Consider the following 17,141-nt stretch of genomic DNA (forward strand, 5'->3'; position numbering starts at 1 on the left):
AAACAGGGAGAAAGATCAAAGTTCCAACTATGTTGTATTGAGAAAATTTTCATCAAGCTAAAACATACATTAGGTACCAACCCCAGCTCCATACACTGACTTTGTGGAGATCTCTGGGGATTTCCACCTGTTTGTCCAGTCGTCACTGCACTGAGTTCCCTTCACCATCACAGCCCACATGACTTCATTTCTGCTTGTTGTTTACAACAAGAGAAGTATAAGTCACAAAATTCTAAGCACACAAAGAAGTATGAGTCTTGACTTGCTGACTGGTATCATTTATGGAGCTGAATCAGGAGAGCAATAAAAGATGGGGCTATGGTGATAAAGGTGGACCAGTCCTTCCCAAGGAAATCACTATCCTAGGAAGAGAACAACACTGTACCCCAAGCTTGGTTGGTTTCTTGACTTAACTGCCAGTTGTGACTATGAACAGCAGAGATAAGCTGTCTGTTAGTAGCACAAACACAGCTGTCATAGATAAACTCAGTCAGAAAAGTAGTTGTGAAAATATGTGAAATAACTAGAAAAATACTTTGTGGTATCTCTTTCATCAGGTCCCATCTACACAATTTGTCCTTTTGAGATGACAGTCTAAGAATCAAAGACTACATTTTTGCTGTAGAGACCAGAGCAACCCCTGTGAAAGGGTCATTCCATCCCTGAGAGGTCATGGTCCAGGTTGAGAACCCTGAGCTATGTCAATGTGCTCAATGGCTTTTTATCAACATTCCATCGATCCTATCACTTCACAATTACACACCTTGATACCTGTTACCAAGCTAAGTGAAATGTTAGTTCTCTTAAGCTCCACTAACAGAACTACTTCCTGACTTTCAGCTTTTTAAGCACCTTGCCTTTATATATATATGTATATATATATATATATATATACATATATATATAATGGATTTTATTTTTTTTTATTTAGGTTAGAAACAATCTTGTTTCACATGTCAATCCCAGCTCCCTCTCCCTCCCCTTCTCCCCCACCCTCCCTACCATGTCCCCCCAGTCCCCGACCCAATCTCCAGTCCGATCCCTAAGGAGGGTGAGGCCCTCCATGGTAGATCTCCAGTAACTGCCATTTCATCCAGGGCAGGGCCTAGGCCCTCCCCCAAGAGTCCTGGCTGAGAGAGCCTCCCATATTGTGGCATGGGCACTCAAAGTCTATTTGTATGCCAGGGATAAATACTACCCAAGGTCCCATAGATTACCTAGGCCTCCTCACTGACACCCACATTCAGGGGGTCTGGGTCAGTCCCATGCTTTCCACACAGCCATCAATCTGGAGTCCAACAGCTCCCCCTTGTTCAGGTCAACTGTTTCTGTGGTTTGAACCAGTCCACTCTTAACTCCTTTGCCCATCAGTTCTCTCTTTCTGACACTGGATTCCAGGAGTTCAGTTCAGTGTTTGTCTTTGGGTATCTGCCTCTGCTTTCATCAGTCTCTGGATGAAGGTTCTGTTTCCTAGACTCTCTGACAGTGGGATTGTATCCTGGCACTCCCCTGATTCATGTCTAAAATCCATAAATGAGTGAGTACATACCATGTTTCTCTTTTTGTGACTGGGTTACCTCATTCAGGATGGTTTCTTCTAGTGCCATCCATTTGCCTGCAAATTTCAAGATTCCATTGTTTTTTTTTCCACTGAATAGTACCCAATGAAGCACCTTGCCTTTATCCTGAATATCTTTAGTAGCTTCCAGGGGATCCTCAATTTGAAATCTAGCTGCACAGTGAGAATGCATCCTTTTATTCCAAATCTGGCTTTAGATTCTGAAAACAGAAACTCTTTCACCTCTAGGCACAAAAAGCTCTGTGTTGGGGAAAGGCCTCATCCTGCCTCCCTGGGAACCACATTTTTATGCAGCAGTTGTAGAAGTCCTACACAGAACAGTGTCTGTATCATTGACTAACAGTGTACGTATGAATACAGGGTTCTTCGGTGCTAATTCCTTCTTTTCACACTTGTTAAAGACAATTTGGGTTGTCTTGACTATCCCAGAAGTAGGATAGTGCTGATCAGCTGTGTTCTTAAATTTGCTAGATTAGGATGGTTTAAGTATTTGGCGTTCCCAAAGGTCCTTGTCTTAGGTCCCATTTCTTAGATGGTGTGATCTTGTATACATTTCAGAGGCTCTTTAACTATCATTTTTAATTTGAAATGGGAATAATAAACAGTGTTTTCTTAGCCTTGTATTTGACAAGCAGGTGTATTATGGTTACCACTTGATCCTTCATGCTCATCCCCAAAACGGAACTTGGGTCACCTCTTCCCTAATTTCCCACCTCAGCTGATGGCAATTCACATTCCAGTCATTTAGGCCAAAATGTTCAAGGACATCCTTGGAGTTTACTTCTCTTATACCTCACACCCAGTGTCAGGAATGATGGGCAGGACCAAGTATCTCCTATCTCTAGGAGAGAGGCAAGAAGAGGTAAGGACTCGATAGTCTGCTTCTCAAGTTCTGTTCTCTTTGATAGGGAAGAAAGGAGAAAAGGGGTCTTAGGGGAGAATCTGGGGAGCAGGGGGCAGGTGGAGCATGGGTCTCCCTTACATGAGTTTAAAGGGATTGGTTTTTCATGGAAGCATTTTGTTGTTTTTGTTTTGTTTTGGTTTTAAGTAGGGGTCTTAAATTGAGCAATGCCACCCCCATTTTATTCTAGAGTGAGTTTTATGATGTTTCTTTTATAGTACAGTTTGTCCTTTCAACCTTGACAGAAGACTAGGGTGATAGAGAACGTGAAATTTTAGAGGACTTTTAAGTAATTTGAAACAGAGGATGTGAATTCTGGATTGTTATCTGATTGTAGTGAGGTTGGCACACCAAACCAGGGAATAAGGTTTGTAATTAATATATGGGCACCCTTTCATTGTAGTAGGAAATGCTTCTACCTATACAGAGAATGTATCAATGATAACTAAGATATCTGTATCTCTTAATAGGGGGCATATGGGAGAAATCTATCTACCAATCCATGGGCTGGCAGGGGGCCTGGAATTTGGTGATGTTGGGGTACTTTCTTTGGACAAATATCACAAGAGTTTGTCAAGGCTTTAAGGAGCTGTCAGTCTCTGGGTTGGAGGAGAACTTAGGGTTTGATTAGACGGATGAATCAAGGGGTGTATGTCTGAAAGAACGTGAGTGATGGGGTAGATGCTAGGCAAAGAGAGAGGGAGAGGGGGGATGAAGGTCCGGGTATGTGAGAGCTATTTCTTGGGCTAGTTTATCAGTATATGCTTGGGGGAGAAAGAGAGGGAGAGAGAGAGAGAGAGAGAGAGAGAGAGAGAGAGAGAGAGAGAGAGAGAGAGAGAGAGAGAGACTATTAGTCTTTTTGATGGATTATTGGTGTGTTGGAAGAACAAAGGGCAGCATCCAAAGGGTCCTAGACAAGGAAGGCATTGATGGTTGGGGTTCCCCTTTGGGTGAGGAAGCCTCTTTCCCTCCAAATTAGAATATGCAAATGAATTATGTTATATGCATATTTTGAGTCTGACTGTATCATAACCGAAAGATCTTTAGCCGGTGTTAGGGCTTGTTTTAGGACAATGAATTTAGCTTGTTGGGAAATGGGACCTAGGGTTAGAAGTTTTGCTTTGACGAGGGTGTATGTTGTGGGAGTTAGGGAGGCCCTAGATGATGGCCTAACTGGAGGCATAGGAAGTTATTTTGGTGGCTCCTGTGTAGAGACCAGATTGGGGCTTGGGGGGGTCTGTGAGTGAGGTAACTAAAATGTGCAGGAAGCGGTTGAGAGAGAGACTTAGTATCTCTGTGTAAATGTGGGGGTAGTTGAGGCACAGTGGCAGTGTGGTTTGGAAGGACAGTGGCAGAGGTGAGGATAGGGTTGGGTTCAAGGACAGAGCCAGGAAGCTAGGCATGGAAGGTTTGGACCTGGGAGGATGATAAAGTAAGGAAAGCTTGGCGTCTGAGATGTGTGCTGGAATGATATGGATACATAGTTAATAGATCATATGAAGAAATTTTGCTAGCTTCTGGGATGATGAAGGCAGCAAAAGTCAGGATGTGCAGACTGGGTAGCCACCCCTTTGTAACAAGATCTAGCTGTTAAGAAAGATATGCCACAGGATTGTAGGTACCTCCTGCTCACTGGCAGAGCCTGGCGCTGATGAGCATGGAGGAACGGAAAGAAGGGTTTGGAAGAATTGGTGACAAGGTGGATGCTTTAGCCAAGGCCTGTTCGAGTGCTTGATGGGGTTTGAGGCGGGAACAAGGAGAGGCTTTCCTGAAGAGCCCCTAGTAGCCTCGTATAGGAGTGGGGCAATGAGGGCGAAGTAGGGGATCCAGATTCAAAGCAAGTTGAAAAGACCTAAAAGGCATCAGATCAACCTCTTGGTGGCTGGTGTGAGACAGATCAAAGGGATAGTTTTATGTCAATTTGACACAAGCTGTAGTCATTTAAGAGGAGGGAGGAATGAACCTCTATTGAGAAAATGTCTCCATAAGATCAGTCTGCAGGAAAGCCTGTAGGACATTTTTTGTTACTAGTGCACTGGGATGGTGGTTCTGGGTTCTATTATAATAAAGAAGGCTAAGCAAGCCCAAGAGGAGCAACACAGTAAGCAGCATTCCTCTATGGCCTCTGCGTCAGCTTCTGCCTCCGGTTACTGCCCTGCTTGAGTTCTTGTCCTGACTTCCTTTGGTGATGAACTGTGATATGGAAGTGTGAGTCAAATAAACCAATTCTTCCTTAAGTTGCTTTAATCATGGTGTGTCATGACAGCAATAGTAGCCCTAACTAGGATATATGGTCAGGGGAAATTGATATGAAAGGGAGAGGCTTAGGCAGCTCTAGGTAACTGGCATATTTAGACCTTAGAAACATGATACCCGAAGTAATAAGGTGTTGAGGAGACTATATACATACATGTATGCACATGCACCATTATATATAATATATGCATATATATAGTCAGTTTTTGTATACATGAAAATTTTCATAATAAAAATTTCATAATAAAAATGAAGGGAAAATATCCCATCACAGCTCACTTCTTCTGGTGTAACTTTTATTTCTCTCTAGCCTAATAGGATGTCATTACCTGGGCATAAATTTTTCAGCCACTGTGTGGGAACATAATTTCCATGTAATTAAATACTTATCTCCTTACCAGCACACAGACATATCTCTGATGAGTCTGATATAAGACCAAATCAGAAAGACTTCCAATAGAGTTAGAGAAAAGATTAGATTTACTACTTTGTTGATTTAGTCAAGCCAGAAGGCCACTATGATGAATTTGGATATAATAAAGATAAGAATAAAATACTATTAGGAAAGGAGATTACTTTGCAAAAGATAAAAGCAATAACTTTAAAACTGAAGATGATATCTCTCTTGTCTTCCATGAATAACAAAGCAACTTTGTCATGGTTGGTTTGTTCTGTTTGGCTGTCTTCATTCATCCTCCTGCCTCATTCTGGTCTACTGTAGGGACCTGCTATGTGGTTACACAGAACACAACTTCAGTCACACGCAGAATTATCTGTCTGGTTTTCTGCCCACTTGTAGACTATAAGCTTGGTGAGGACTCATCTTTTCCCTTATCTGAGCCCTGGAGTTTGATGTAGGGTGCTGTTATCAGACTTTCCCAGGTCAGTATCAGCTCTGCATGCTACTCTCTATGTACATTTCTCAATCTCTCTGTACTTTCATCAGTGACAAAGAGGAATTACAGTAGTACAAGTTAAACATCCTTAACTCTGAAAACCTCAAATCCCAGATCTTCCAAAATCTGATACATTTGGGAGCACCAACATGAAGTCACAAACAGCAAACTCCACAGCTGACTACACACATTACAATTCAGAGTCAAAATATAGGCATGGGGGCTGGGGACATAGCACAGAGGTTAAGAGCACTTGCTGTCCTTCCAGAAAGTCCAGGTTCAATTCCCAGCACCCACATGGCAGCTCATGGCTGTAACTTTAGTTCCAGGGTACCCAACACCCTCATACAGATATACATGCAGGCAAAATACCAATGCACATAAATTAAAAAAAGAGAGATTAAAAACAGATAGGCATAGAACACAGAATTTATTTAGCCTTCCCAAGGGGGGAAATACGCATTATCCCTGTTAACTGAAATACATACATAAACTCTTTCATGCATAAAATTATTTACAACATTGCATAAAGTACCATCCAACTACATGTGTAAAGTGCATGAAACAAATGAATTTCATGCTCATAATTGATCCTTGTGATATCTCAAGTATATGCAAACATTCTATTCCTTACCCCCAAATATGAATCCAAAATATGAAACTTCTTGTCTCAAGAACTTAGATAATGAAACTCTAAGTTCAATAAGACATGATAAGTGTTATGTACTACTGCCACACGGTGATCGAAAAGGAACCCAAGTTGAAATAGAAGGAAGGAAATAAGTCTCATAATACAGTTCTTAGTGATTCAGTTTCATAGTCAATGTGTGGAAATAGAGTCCTGAACTGAAGCTACAGTGACTGTACTGAGAAGTTTGATCGCCTAGTGTGGTATTTTATCTCCCCTCCTACCTTAGAATTGGGACCAATGAACAAAATGGGTCTTGGAGCTTGAGACATTTTGCTGGTACCCCAGAAGTGGAACTGATTCAGGAAGCATGTCTTGAGCTGTAACTATGGTGACGGAATTTGGCTTGGAAGTGGGGATGTAGCGGTGGCAGTTCTAGTCTCTAATCTCCCACTGTCCTCAGGCCCTACCTTGCCACCAAGAAGCACAATGCAGGCTCCTGAGCAGGGAGGTGTCCTTGCATCTTAGTGCCGCTCTCCTCTCTTCCTTAGAGAAATGGGCTGTTTTCCCAGATGCATAAAGTTGCCTCTAACTATGCTTCAGAATATAAACATCAGCGTACAACCAGTGTCCCCACCAAACACCTTTAAATCTTAAATTCATATATGTTTTATATCTGAGGTCATACGATGCTTGAACTTTAAGAGACTTGTCATTTGGGATGAGATAATTGATAAAAACAGATACATTTTTACACTGAAAATGTCAATTATGCTAATAATAAAAGTTGCAACATCTTGAGGCTTGACCTAACCTCATGTGACATGTCACAGTCCAAACACAGGCCTGCCACACAGATCTATTCAGCATCTCCAACGCAGAGAGAAGGCACCCAGCTACTTAACTGTAACATATAATTTTTCTCACACACAAAATTATCCAAAATGTTGCACAAAATTGCCTTGCAGTTATGTGTATAATGAGACAGAAATGTTTCATATTTGTCCTACTTTGTTTTAATTCTATTTTTGAAAGTTCCTAAGGCCACTCATGAGGTTCTGTAATATTATGGTCTGATAGATTATAGAACACAAACTGAATTTATTCTAAAAAAACCCTGTACATTTGTTGAAAGGATTACTTATCAAAATAGATAAAATGAAGTAAAAAAGGACTACAAATAAATAGAAATAAAGAAAAACTCTGATCTTTGAGAAATCAAAGTAGCATAACGTAAATGTTTACGGCAATAAACTTTATAAGTTGTTCACCATGTAATAGTGAAACACCTAGAACTTTTTATCTACATGTGACATAAGGTGACGCTATAGGGGAGAGCTGGTACACATTCTCAGAATACAAAACTTCAGAGAAAATGTAGTGGGTGCTACAAAGCCTAGTAAATATTATGTGCAATTAACTGCACATCTCAAAGTTACATTTCTTGAAAAATAGTAACTCTGGACTTTTGAAATGCAATAGAATGGAATGCTGGCAACTTACACAGAGACCAGAAATTGCTTTGCTTGTTAGTGGTATTTCTCAGAAACAAAACCCTCAAAAGTGTTTATATTTCAGCTCTTACAGTCTGTCAGAATACCCTCCTGTTCCCTCTGGTATTGAACACAGGAACTTCATGCAGCATGTGCTCCACAGCCGACCTGCAGTCCACCCCCCTTCACAGCACTGTTCATCTCCATTCTTACATGGTATTACTTCATTCACTACTGGTTTAAACAGCATAATTAAGTCCATCCCTGACTCGTTAGTATCAGATGTGCAGAAACAACCCGAGTCTACCAAGTACCAGAAAAGTCGCACGTATTTGTAAGAACGCTTAAACTAAGTACTATTCGTTTGAAGATGACATTTAGGCAGATCTTTGAGCAGACAGGAAACACCACCTGGAGGGACATTGCAGGATTCCTGTTATCTCCTGCTATCTTGCTAGCCAGCATTCCTCTCAAGGTTCAAGCTTCTGTGTAAGGCCCACAAGGCAAAACTCCTGGTTTGGTCTGAAAGCCAAGGTTTCCTTTCTGAAGTTTCAGTTTGGAGTCCCAGATTTTAGAAATATCAGCACTGTTCTTCCTCCGACCCCCACTACTCTTATACTGAAGACCCACCCACCATTTCTTCTCTGCATTGCCTTTCTCTTTCACTGGGCATCTTTTTCACAAAAACCTCTTTGAGCTGAGATGCTGAGTGGCTCTAGGAAAACACATGTCACTCTTTCACCACGGTGTGAAATACATTCTCCAGGGAAAAAGAAGAGGTACACGTGGTGAGGTCCGGGCGGGGGGGGGGCGAGGGGGGACGGACTGCACCAGGGCTCTTGGGGATACAAGAGCATTCTGTCTTTCATGATTTAAAGTATTTTCTGCATCTTGACTCCAAACTAAATTACCGTGTCTGGTACTCAAACTCATTCTCGCCACATTTTACAAAGAAACGGAGACCACTTGGGAGGGAAAGATCATCTTCAAAAAAGCAGAATCACAGTTTCTTCAAGTTTTAAAAGAAGTCCACCAACTCTCAAAGGTCTCAGACTAGCGATTAATGGCGGCAGTGCCCTAAAATGCTCCCGGGGAAGTTTTGTCTCAGACGCCCAGCTCAGTTCAGGGGTCCCAGGGCAAGAGGGGCAGGTAGCATTTCTTAAACAGGAAATCCGTTAAATAGGGTGAAACAGAATGCAGGGTGGGGGAGAGGAGGGAACCCCAGGTCTGGCCCAGGTCCAGTGCAAGGGGTGTACACCGGACCTGGAGCCTCCAGGCTGCACGAGGAGCCCGAGTTCACGTGGCCGGTGCGTGGACCTGTGCCGCGAGGGTCCCCTCCCACCGGACACGCAGAGTGGCCGCCCGAATGTCCCCGAGATGCGGCGCACGGGGTTGGGGTGCTGCTTACCTTGACGGCTGGGGTGCGGTGGCTGCTCTCAGAAGCGCGGGGCTGAGCTGCGATGCACCGGGTGACCCCAAGATGCTGTGAAGCGCACCGGCTGAGCTGAGCTGAGATGCACGGTTGTCTACCCTGGGCTGGGCTGGCCTGGAGCGGAGGACGTGGGCTCGGGGAGGAAGTGCTGTGAGTCCTGCCCTCCCCGCGCAGACTCGCGGCTTTGCACCGAGGTGCTGCAGAGCCCTTGCGAGCAGACAGACTCAAAGCCCCGCCTCTGGAACTCTGCAAGTTTGGCAAGTTTAGGCCGCTTTCCCCAGCCCCTGTCTCCCACCTTGAAGGAAACACTTACCGCACTAAGGTTAGGGAAAGCGGCTCCTTCTCTCAGCCATGCTCATCTTGTGTTCTCTATAAGATAAGGACTAAGATTAAGGCCCAGAACCTCGTCTGAGGGTTTAACGACCGAAGTCTCAGGCTAGCTGAGACACTCCCTACAGGAGAGTTCACCGGCTGATAACACCTGCAGGCAGTTGGGGCTTGGGGCTGGGACGCTCTGGACTGGACCAGTCAACACCTCAACTCCCGTTGTATTTACAACTTTGAGACTTCAGGGGAACATATGTGAAGAGGGAACCATCCACCTCAAAAGTTCCTCTTTCTGCCCTGTGAAACCCTCGAGTCCCCTGAGCTTCTGGGCACTCTCCACTTCCCCCCAAGACTAGAGTCCTTCATTGTTCTAATGAAAGGGCTCTGCTTCTGTTGAGGTCGGTCTCCTGTATCTTTTATTTTTACACCGCGTGGATCAATCCTGGTCCAGTAAATTCCACAGAAGGTAAAGAGGCCAGCTTATTTTGCAATAAATAGTCTTCTATGTCTTTACTGCAGCCCTCGCTGAACTTCCTCTATCCAGCCTTTGCGCCATACTTCCTGGGCCAGCTCGGCAGGGGATGATCCAGTGAGGGAAGACAGAGGACTGGACCAGAGCTCAGAGTCTTCCTTGGTGGAGGTGGAGGAAGGACTCAGCAGGGGTCTGTTCTCAGTCATCTCCTTGGCAACTCCTCTGATGCAAATGGACAGGTCCTCCATGTTTTGTTTTTTTTTTTTTTTTCAGGATGTCACTGAGTCACACTGGCTGTCCTAGAACTTGCAATGTAGATCAGGCTGGTTTTGAACACACAGAGATCCTCCTGCCTCTGCCTCCTGAATACTGGGATTAAAGGCTGTGTCACTATGACAGGCTTCTGGTTTTTGTTCTTTTTTTGTTTTTGTTTGTTTGTCCATAGTTTGTATAACCTAGGATTGACTGGTGACTTCTGAGACAAAGTGTTTGGGTGGATTTGAAAATATAGACACTAAAATCGGTTATGATTTTTAAATGGTGATTGCATTAATCTCTTTTCCTCTACACAGCTGTGTCTTTAAGGTTTTGCTGTAGGGCAGAGTGGTGGAGACATGAAGACATAAATCAGACACATAAATTTATTTCACATAAATTAATTTCCTGTATTCAATAGGAAATTGTATATTGCTTATCGATGAACAATGTAAACAGCAGTGTTGAAAACAATCACTGCTTTGCTAGACGGCACACTCTACTTGGCAGAAAATAGTCAATATGCTTATTTAACATGCTGAGAAATGGTTTTTGAGAAAATAAAAGGTAATGGTTGTGCTGTTAGGGTTTCTATGCTAATTAGGTTCATGGAAAAAGATCTACCTTATGAGACTCTTGAGTCAGGCCTAAATGAAGGAAGGATCCAGTGATATTAGTTTTATATGAGACTATCTTTCAGGGATGACACCTCTAAAAGTCTTGAGTTAGGACATCCTTTGACTTACTGTAAAAACAGTGATGGAACTACTAATAGTGTGCCTTGGGCAGGGTGAGGAGAAAAGAAAGGAGACAAGATTGCAGAGGAAAAGATGGCCAGATGACGTGTCACTCTGCAAGTTGTCATAAAGATAGATATGAATGAGATGGGAAACCACTGAGAGGAGTAGAAAGCAAAAACAAGCAACAGAATGGAGAGTGGTCAATGAGAAGATAAGGACCAGCCATTCAGAAGCTGGAGAAGCATTCCAAGAAAAGATCACTGGAGTGTGTTGAGTGAAGAACAGAAGGTTAGGAAGGTGTCAGGGCTGGAGCAGAGTGAAAGAGGCCAGCGGTGGTGGATGAGGACAAAGTGGGAGCAGAAGCCAGATCAAGCAGGACCTTGTGGTCAGTGCAGAGGACTTGGGCTGTATTGCAATTGCAATGGATAGTTAGTAGAAGGGATATAGCAGCCAGGTGCTGGTTTGACTTATGCTAGAAGCCTACACACAGACCAGTGAGTTGTTGGGAAAAACATTTGGATGGGAGGAAGAAGAGAGAGAGATAGAAGAAAAGGAGGGAGGGAGGAGGGAGAGAGAAGACTGTGAATGGATTTAAACTAATTTCCCCCCTTAGTAGTTTGTGGCAACAGTTCATATGAAATGGTTGAAAATGATGGTAGCTGAACTCAATGTGTTGCTCAAGCCTATGATCTCAGGACTTGGGAGGTTAAGGGAGGAGTGCTGTTGGTTCAAGAGTGGCCTGGAGTACATAAGTTTTGGCCACAGAAAGAAAAATAAGGAGCTAGAGAGATGGCTCAGTGGTTAAGAACACTAGCTGGTCTTTCAGAGGTCCTGAGTTCAATTTCCAACAACCACATGATGGCTCACAATCTGGTGCCCTCTTCTGGACTGCAGGCATATATGCAGACAGAACACTGTATGCATAATAAATAAATAAATCTTAAAAAAGAAAAATAAGTATTAACATTAAAATAATGGTAGCTTATTTGAATAGTATCTTAACAGCAGGATTTGTGATTTGCTGATGGGCTCAGGGCAGAGATGGGGGAATGTCAGGGGTTAAAAAACTGTGACGGAGTCACTTGTGACTCTGGAACTAGGCCAGAGGCTAGTCTGTATAAAAAGGTCAGTAGGAGCCACTCAAGCCAGTCAAGCCAAAGATTTGTCCTCAAATCCTAAGAACAATGAAAATCTGTTAAATAAAAGTTTCACATTGAAGGTTTGTGTTCTAGAAAGAAATCACTCACATGGGAACTGCTAGCATGAAGAAAAGAATGGACACTGGAAGATTTCCAAGAAAGTTGGGAAAGAAATTATAATGGCTTTGTTTGTTTGGTAGCCATGGAAACACAAATAAATGGATGCATCCGGAAGATATTTACAGGCTCTTTTGGCAGGAGCCTGTGATAATGGGACATGAGCAGAGTGAGGGGGAGGGAATGTTAAGGCTGGATCCTGAGAAGATGCTCCTGTTATGAAGGTTGACAGTCACAAGGTGAGGAAATCTGGAGAGGAGTCTGGTCAGGAGAAAGTAATAAGATTTATTTTGAGCAGGTCAAGTTTGGTAATCTTGGGTACAACTATGTGAAGACATGTCTGTACCAAAGAGGAAAAGCTATTGATACATGGAACATATACAAATCTCAAAAATGCTGAAAAGAGTCACACTATAGAATAGAAAACATTGTGTGATATTATGTGATCATATAAAATTCTTAAAACTCAACCTCATTGTGCCAAGAGTGGGGGTACAGGAAGGGCTATGGAGGGGCTAGGGAGAGACAGATGTGGTAAGATTGTGTTCAGTGATGGCTTTGGTGGATGCGTGCATATCGGAGCTGAGCAGATCCCAGATTTGGAATCTGCAGCTTTCTGTGTGTCATTTGTACCTCAATATTGTCGCGACCGCCTCGACCAGCAAGGAAGACGCAACGCTCGGACTCTTCTTTAAGCAGTTTATTCAGGAACCTTGAGCAATCTTCTGACCCCGGGGAGTGCCAACCCACACCTTAAAAGCCCTTGGGCGGCCAACCCCAGTATGCCACGTGGAACATGCAGATAGGTCCACATATGCGGAAGCAAGCCTGATAGCCAGCCTTAACCAAATACAGGTGGGGCTCTTAAGGAGTTGTTTATCACAGAGAGCACTTGCTAGCAGAAGGCAGAAGCCAGCGCCATCTTAAGGGTGTGGCACTTTACAGCTCTCTACACAATATGATTGTGAAAATTTATTTTCTTTTAGTTTCCTTTTCTTCCTCATCCTCTTTTCTTTTTTCCTATTTATTTATCTATCTATCTATTTATTTATTTGGTGGTGCTAAGGACTAAACTTAGGCCCTCACACTGTGCATACACTGCCACTGAGCTACACCACTGCTACAAGAGTTAGAATGAACCTTGGACACTTTTCCCTGGTTCACTTAGTCTAACTTCCCATTGCCCTCATTCCTTATTCTCTTGCTCTCTCTCTTTACTTTCCATTCTCTCTTTCCCCCACTCTATTATTTTCTTCCCTTCCAATCCTTGCTTAGACTGAAAAAGGAATCTGTTCGAAATGGAAAATTCTGTATAAACAATTTCTGACCCAGGAAAACTTGTGATACCATTTTCAAATTTGCCATCAAGGCTCTAGGCAGGTCCTAGTGTAGTCAATTGACCAAGCAGAAGTGCTAAGGCTTGCCAAGCATGATGGCATGAACTCAGGAGACTGAAACACAAGGATTCGGAGTTCAAGGCTAGCTTAGATTACCTAGTGAAACCCTGCCTTGAAATTAAACAACCAACAAAAAGGAACTTCCATCATAAAAACCAAATGAACAATTTCTAGTTCAGTTTTACAGTCTATGTGTCGGGTAAAAGGATAAAATAATTCATTACTAAATTTTAAATTAGAACCGCATGAAATATTTCTTTCCTTTTAAATTATAATTTGTTTTCCCCTAAGACAAAAAAAATAGTTGTTTTCTTCTGGCATCATGCTTACATTAGTCAGCGAAATGGTATTTGATAGAATCATTTCCACTAACAGTTTTCCATTATTTCAGTTTTCTTCTTATCTCAATTCTAAGATACTTTTCATTGTTATTTAAAGGGAATTTTATCTGAATTTTTTCCCAGGCCCTGTTTCATGTTGACATGATTGTCTCCCATTTGAATTTCAAGGTGTGATTCTCAGTGAATTTTTGTGGGCAGGGCTACAAAGTCCCCTGCCCCCTTCCCAAGTCTAGAGGACATCCCCTAGCTTAAAACTACCAGCACTTTATCTGCTACATTCTGTGCACACAGGCAGGTGACTGTCCAGGTGTGCAGCATGGAGGATATTGCTGCTCCAGGGAAGCCAGAAGGGAATCAGGGTCCTTGTCCTCTTGAGTGACAGTCTCATCCCTGTAGTCTCAGCCAATGAGCTGGGCAAAACCGACCAGGTCCCTCCTCTGTTCCTTTTCTCTCTTGGTTCTTTCCTTCACTCAAGCTTTATCTAGTGCAAGTCTGAAAACACAGGAGGGGAAACTGAATTCTGCTCAGTTGCATAGGATTTCAGATATTGTTTCTATGTTTTGCAACACTCACACCCATTATTTTCTTCTTCTGCAGCACAGAATCTTGAGTAATATGCCCACTTAGAGAGATTTGTAATCCAGATGCTGTAGCTAGTCATGGTCATGCTAATCATTTTGGTCCATGACAGTTAACTGAATAAATCGTTTGGGACCACAGAATGACTCCTTCCTGCTGCTAGAAAGGTGGTTACTGCTCTTTTACACCATGAGGTGACCCTGAATTCAGAAGATGTATAAGAAGATATGGGAGCAGCAAACTAGGGAAAGCCTAGGTGCTTGAGAACTCTTTAAACGAGTGTTTCATCTGTGAGGGAGTAACCCTTGTGTAATTAAGTCCCTAATGTCATATGTCTGTCATACATAGACAAAAACACCTCCAATCTTACCCATGGAACTCAGTTTCTGAGTATTTTGCAGTTTAATAAATAAGATGGTTGGGAGGTGGATGGCTCAGGGGGTGAACCACTTGTTGTGCAGGCCTGAGGACTGTATTTCAGATTCCCCAGAACCCACATGAAGCAGGCTGCAGTAGTGCACGTTCATAATCCCAGCATGCCTGAGGTGATGCAGGAGGCATAGACAGGTGAGTCTCTGGAACTCACAGTGCAGTCAGCCCTGTGTAGGCAGCAGTGAGCAACAAGGAATCCTGCCTCAAGCAAGGCAGAAGGGGAGAACTCACACCCAAAGTTGCCCACTGACCTTCACGTGTTCTGTGGTACTTCCTGTACTCACACAGGAGCGCACGAGCGTGCGCACACATGCGCGCGCGCGCACACACACACACACACACACACACACACACACACACACACACACACACACTGGGAGGAAAAAAGAGGGAAAGAAAGAGACACAGAGAGATACACACAGAGACAGACAGACAGACAGACACACACACACACACATACACACACACTGGGAGGAAAAAAGGGGGAAAGAGACACAGAGAGATACACACAGAGACAGAGACACAGAAAGAGACAAAACTCGACTTCTCTGTTTTCTGAGTTTTCTTCTTTGTATGTGCTTACAGATAATCTCTGTCTGACATTTTAGTCTTGACTTCTGAAGCATGACACTTGGGCCCTCAGATTTTCTATGACAGTCTTACCCTGCAATCCCCAATCCTCACAGCATGCTGTCTGCACTGAGCATCTCCAGACATAAGGAAGTATGTGTGGAGGGAGAAAGATTTCCATTAATTCTGGCAGTGACTAATTTAATGTTCCCTTCCTGCACATTGTAGTCCAAGCCTGGTCTAGCCAGTCACATTTTGTTTTAGGTATATTTTTATTGGTCTGTGGAAATCAGTCTTTCTTTGTTGGAACAAAGTGCCTGAGAAAATCCATTTACAGGAGCAAAGGGTTGTTTTGACTTGTGGTTCTGGAGATCCAAAGTCATGGTCACTTGGATTTGTTGTCTCTGGCTTTCAGTGAAGTACGGCAGAGTTCAGGACCCTATGACAACTTGTGGGAGTTGCTTTTAGTCTTCCATCATGTAAACTCCAGTAATCAAACTTAAAGCAACAGATATACCCACACTTTTACCAGATCACTGGCTCACATGTATTTGTTTACATAGGTGCTGAAGAATTTTGAGTTACATTTCCAAATCAAGTGCTATTTATTTGTTTAGTAATTGATATTAATGTTGGTGTACAACAAAAATAAAAAAGACCTCTGTAACACAAATAATAAAAACCTAGATACAGATATTGGGGTTCAAACTGAAGATCAGAGAAGCAAAGCAACTGACCACTAGCTCTCTCTCATCTCTACCTCAGGCTGAAAAGACTGTCCTGTCCTCTGTGTGGCTGGAGAATAAATCACTGAGACTGAATACTGAATGCCCTGCTCCTATCTTATATACCTCTCTAGAGCTGGGTTTAAAGACATGGGGTCCCAAGTACTGAAATCTCCTTTGTGTAAATTGTTTCTCTTTTATACTTATTCACTCTAATGTAACCCTGGTGGTATTGAATTCACAGAGATTCATCTGTCTTTATCTCCTAAGTCCCAGGATTAAAGGCATGTGCCACCACTGCCCAGCTTCTATAGCTAACTAGTGTGGCTAGTGGAATTAAAGGTGTATATCACTACTGCCTGGTTCTATGGCTGTGGCTAGCTTTTCATTTTGATCTCTAGTGGCTATATTAAATCATAAACAATATATCATCACAGACCTCATCTTTAATAAATCTTTTTGTCAAACTTTTCTTCTCATGTGGATAAATGGCAAAATAAATGTAGTAGTATAGGCCCTCAGACTGAAAATCAATTCTTTAAACATTCCACTAGAATGATTTATTTTGAAAACTAAAAAGAAAGTCATTAGGCAGAAATCAGGCAAAGTCATGTTAGAGCATTACATTTCTACTTACATATTTGGCTACACAGTCATCTGAAGATTGGCTAAGAACATCTGTATAAGTTACTTAGTAGTAACCCATGTCATTGCTAAATAGTGTTTCCCTCAACATATAGTTAAGTCTTTTCTAGAAAGATGCTGTGTGACTCTATTCCTGGGGAGACATGAACAAATGTCTCCTTATCCTTATCCCAGAGAGGAAACTGATGACAGGCCAAAGTACAGATACCACCAAAGT

The 17,141-nt window shown here is 42.7% G+C and overlaps 1 protein-coding gene and 1 long non-coding RNA gene across 2 annotated transcripts in view; one reads left to right on the forward strand and one right to left on the reverse strand.

The window, feature by feature from the left end:
• LOC101842645 (amyloid beta precursor protein binding family B member 1 interacting protein) overlaps positions 1-9,331 on the reverse strand; it is a 103,928-nt gene extending 94,597 nt beyond the window's left edge. The window contains 1 exon segment of the mRNA XM_040755393.1: positions 9,162-9,331. The gene's annotated coding sequence lies outside the window, so the exon portion shown is untranslated.
• Positions 9,332-9,506: 175 nt separating this feature from the next.
• Positions 9,507-10,511, forward strand: LOC121143496. The gene is made up of 2 exons (XR_005880703.1): positions 9,507-9,910; positions 10,032-10,511. It is a non-coding gene; the product is annotated as an uncharacterized LOC121143496 (long non-coding RNA).
• Positions 10,512-17,141: the final 6,630 nt, after the last annotated feature.

Source organism: Mesocricetus auratus, unplaced genomic scaffold (genome assembly GCF_017639785.1).
Source record: "Mesocricetus auratus isolate SY011 unplaced genomic scaffold, BCM_Maur_2.0 Super-Scaffold_100013, whole genome shotgun sequence".
Taxonomy (NCBI): domain Eukaryota; kingdom Metazoa; phylum Chordata; class Mammalia; order Rodentia; family Cricetidae; genus Mesocricetus; species Mesocricetus auratus.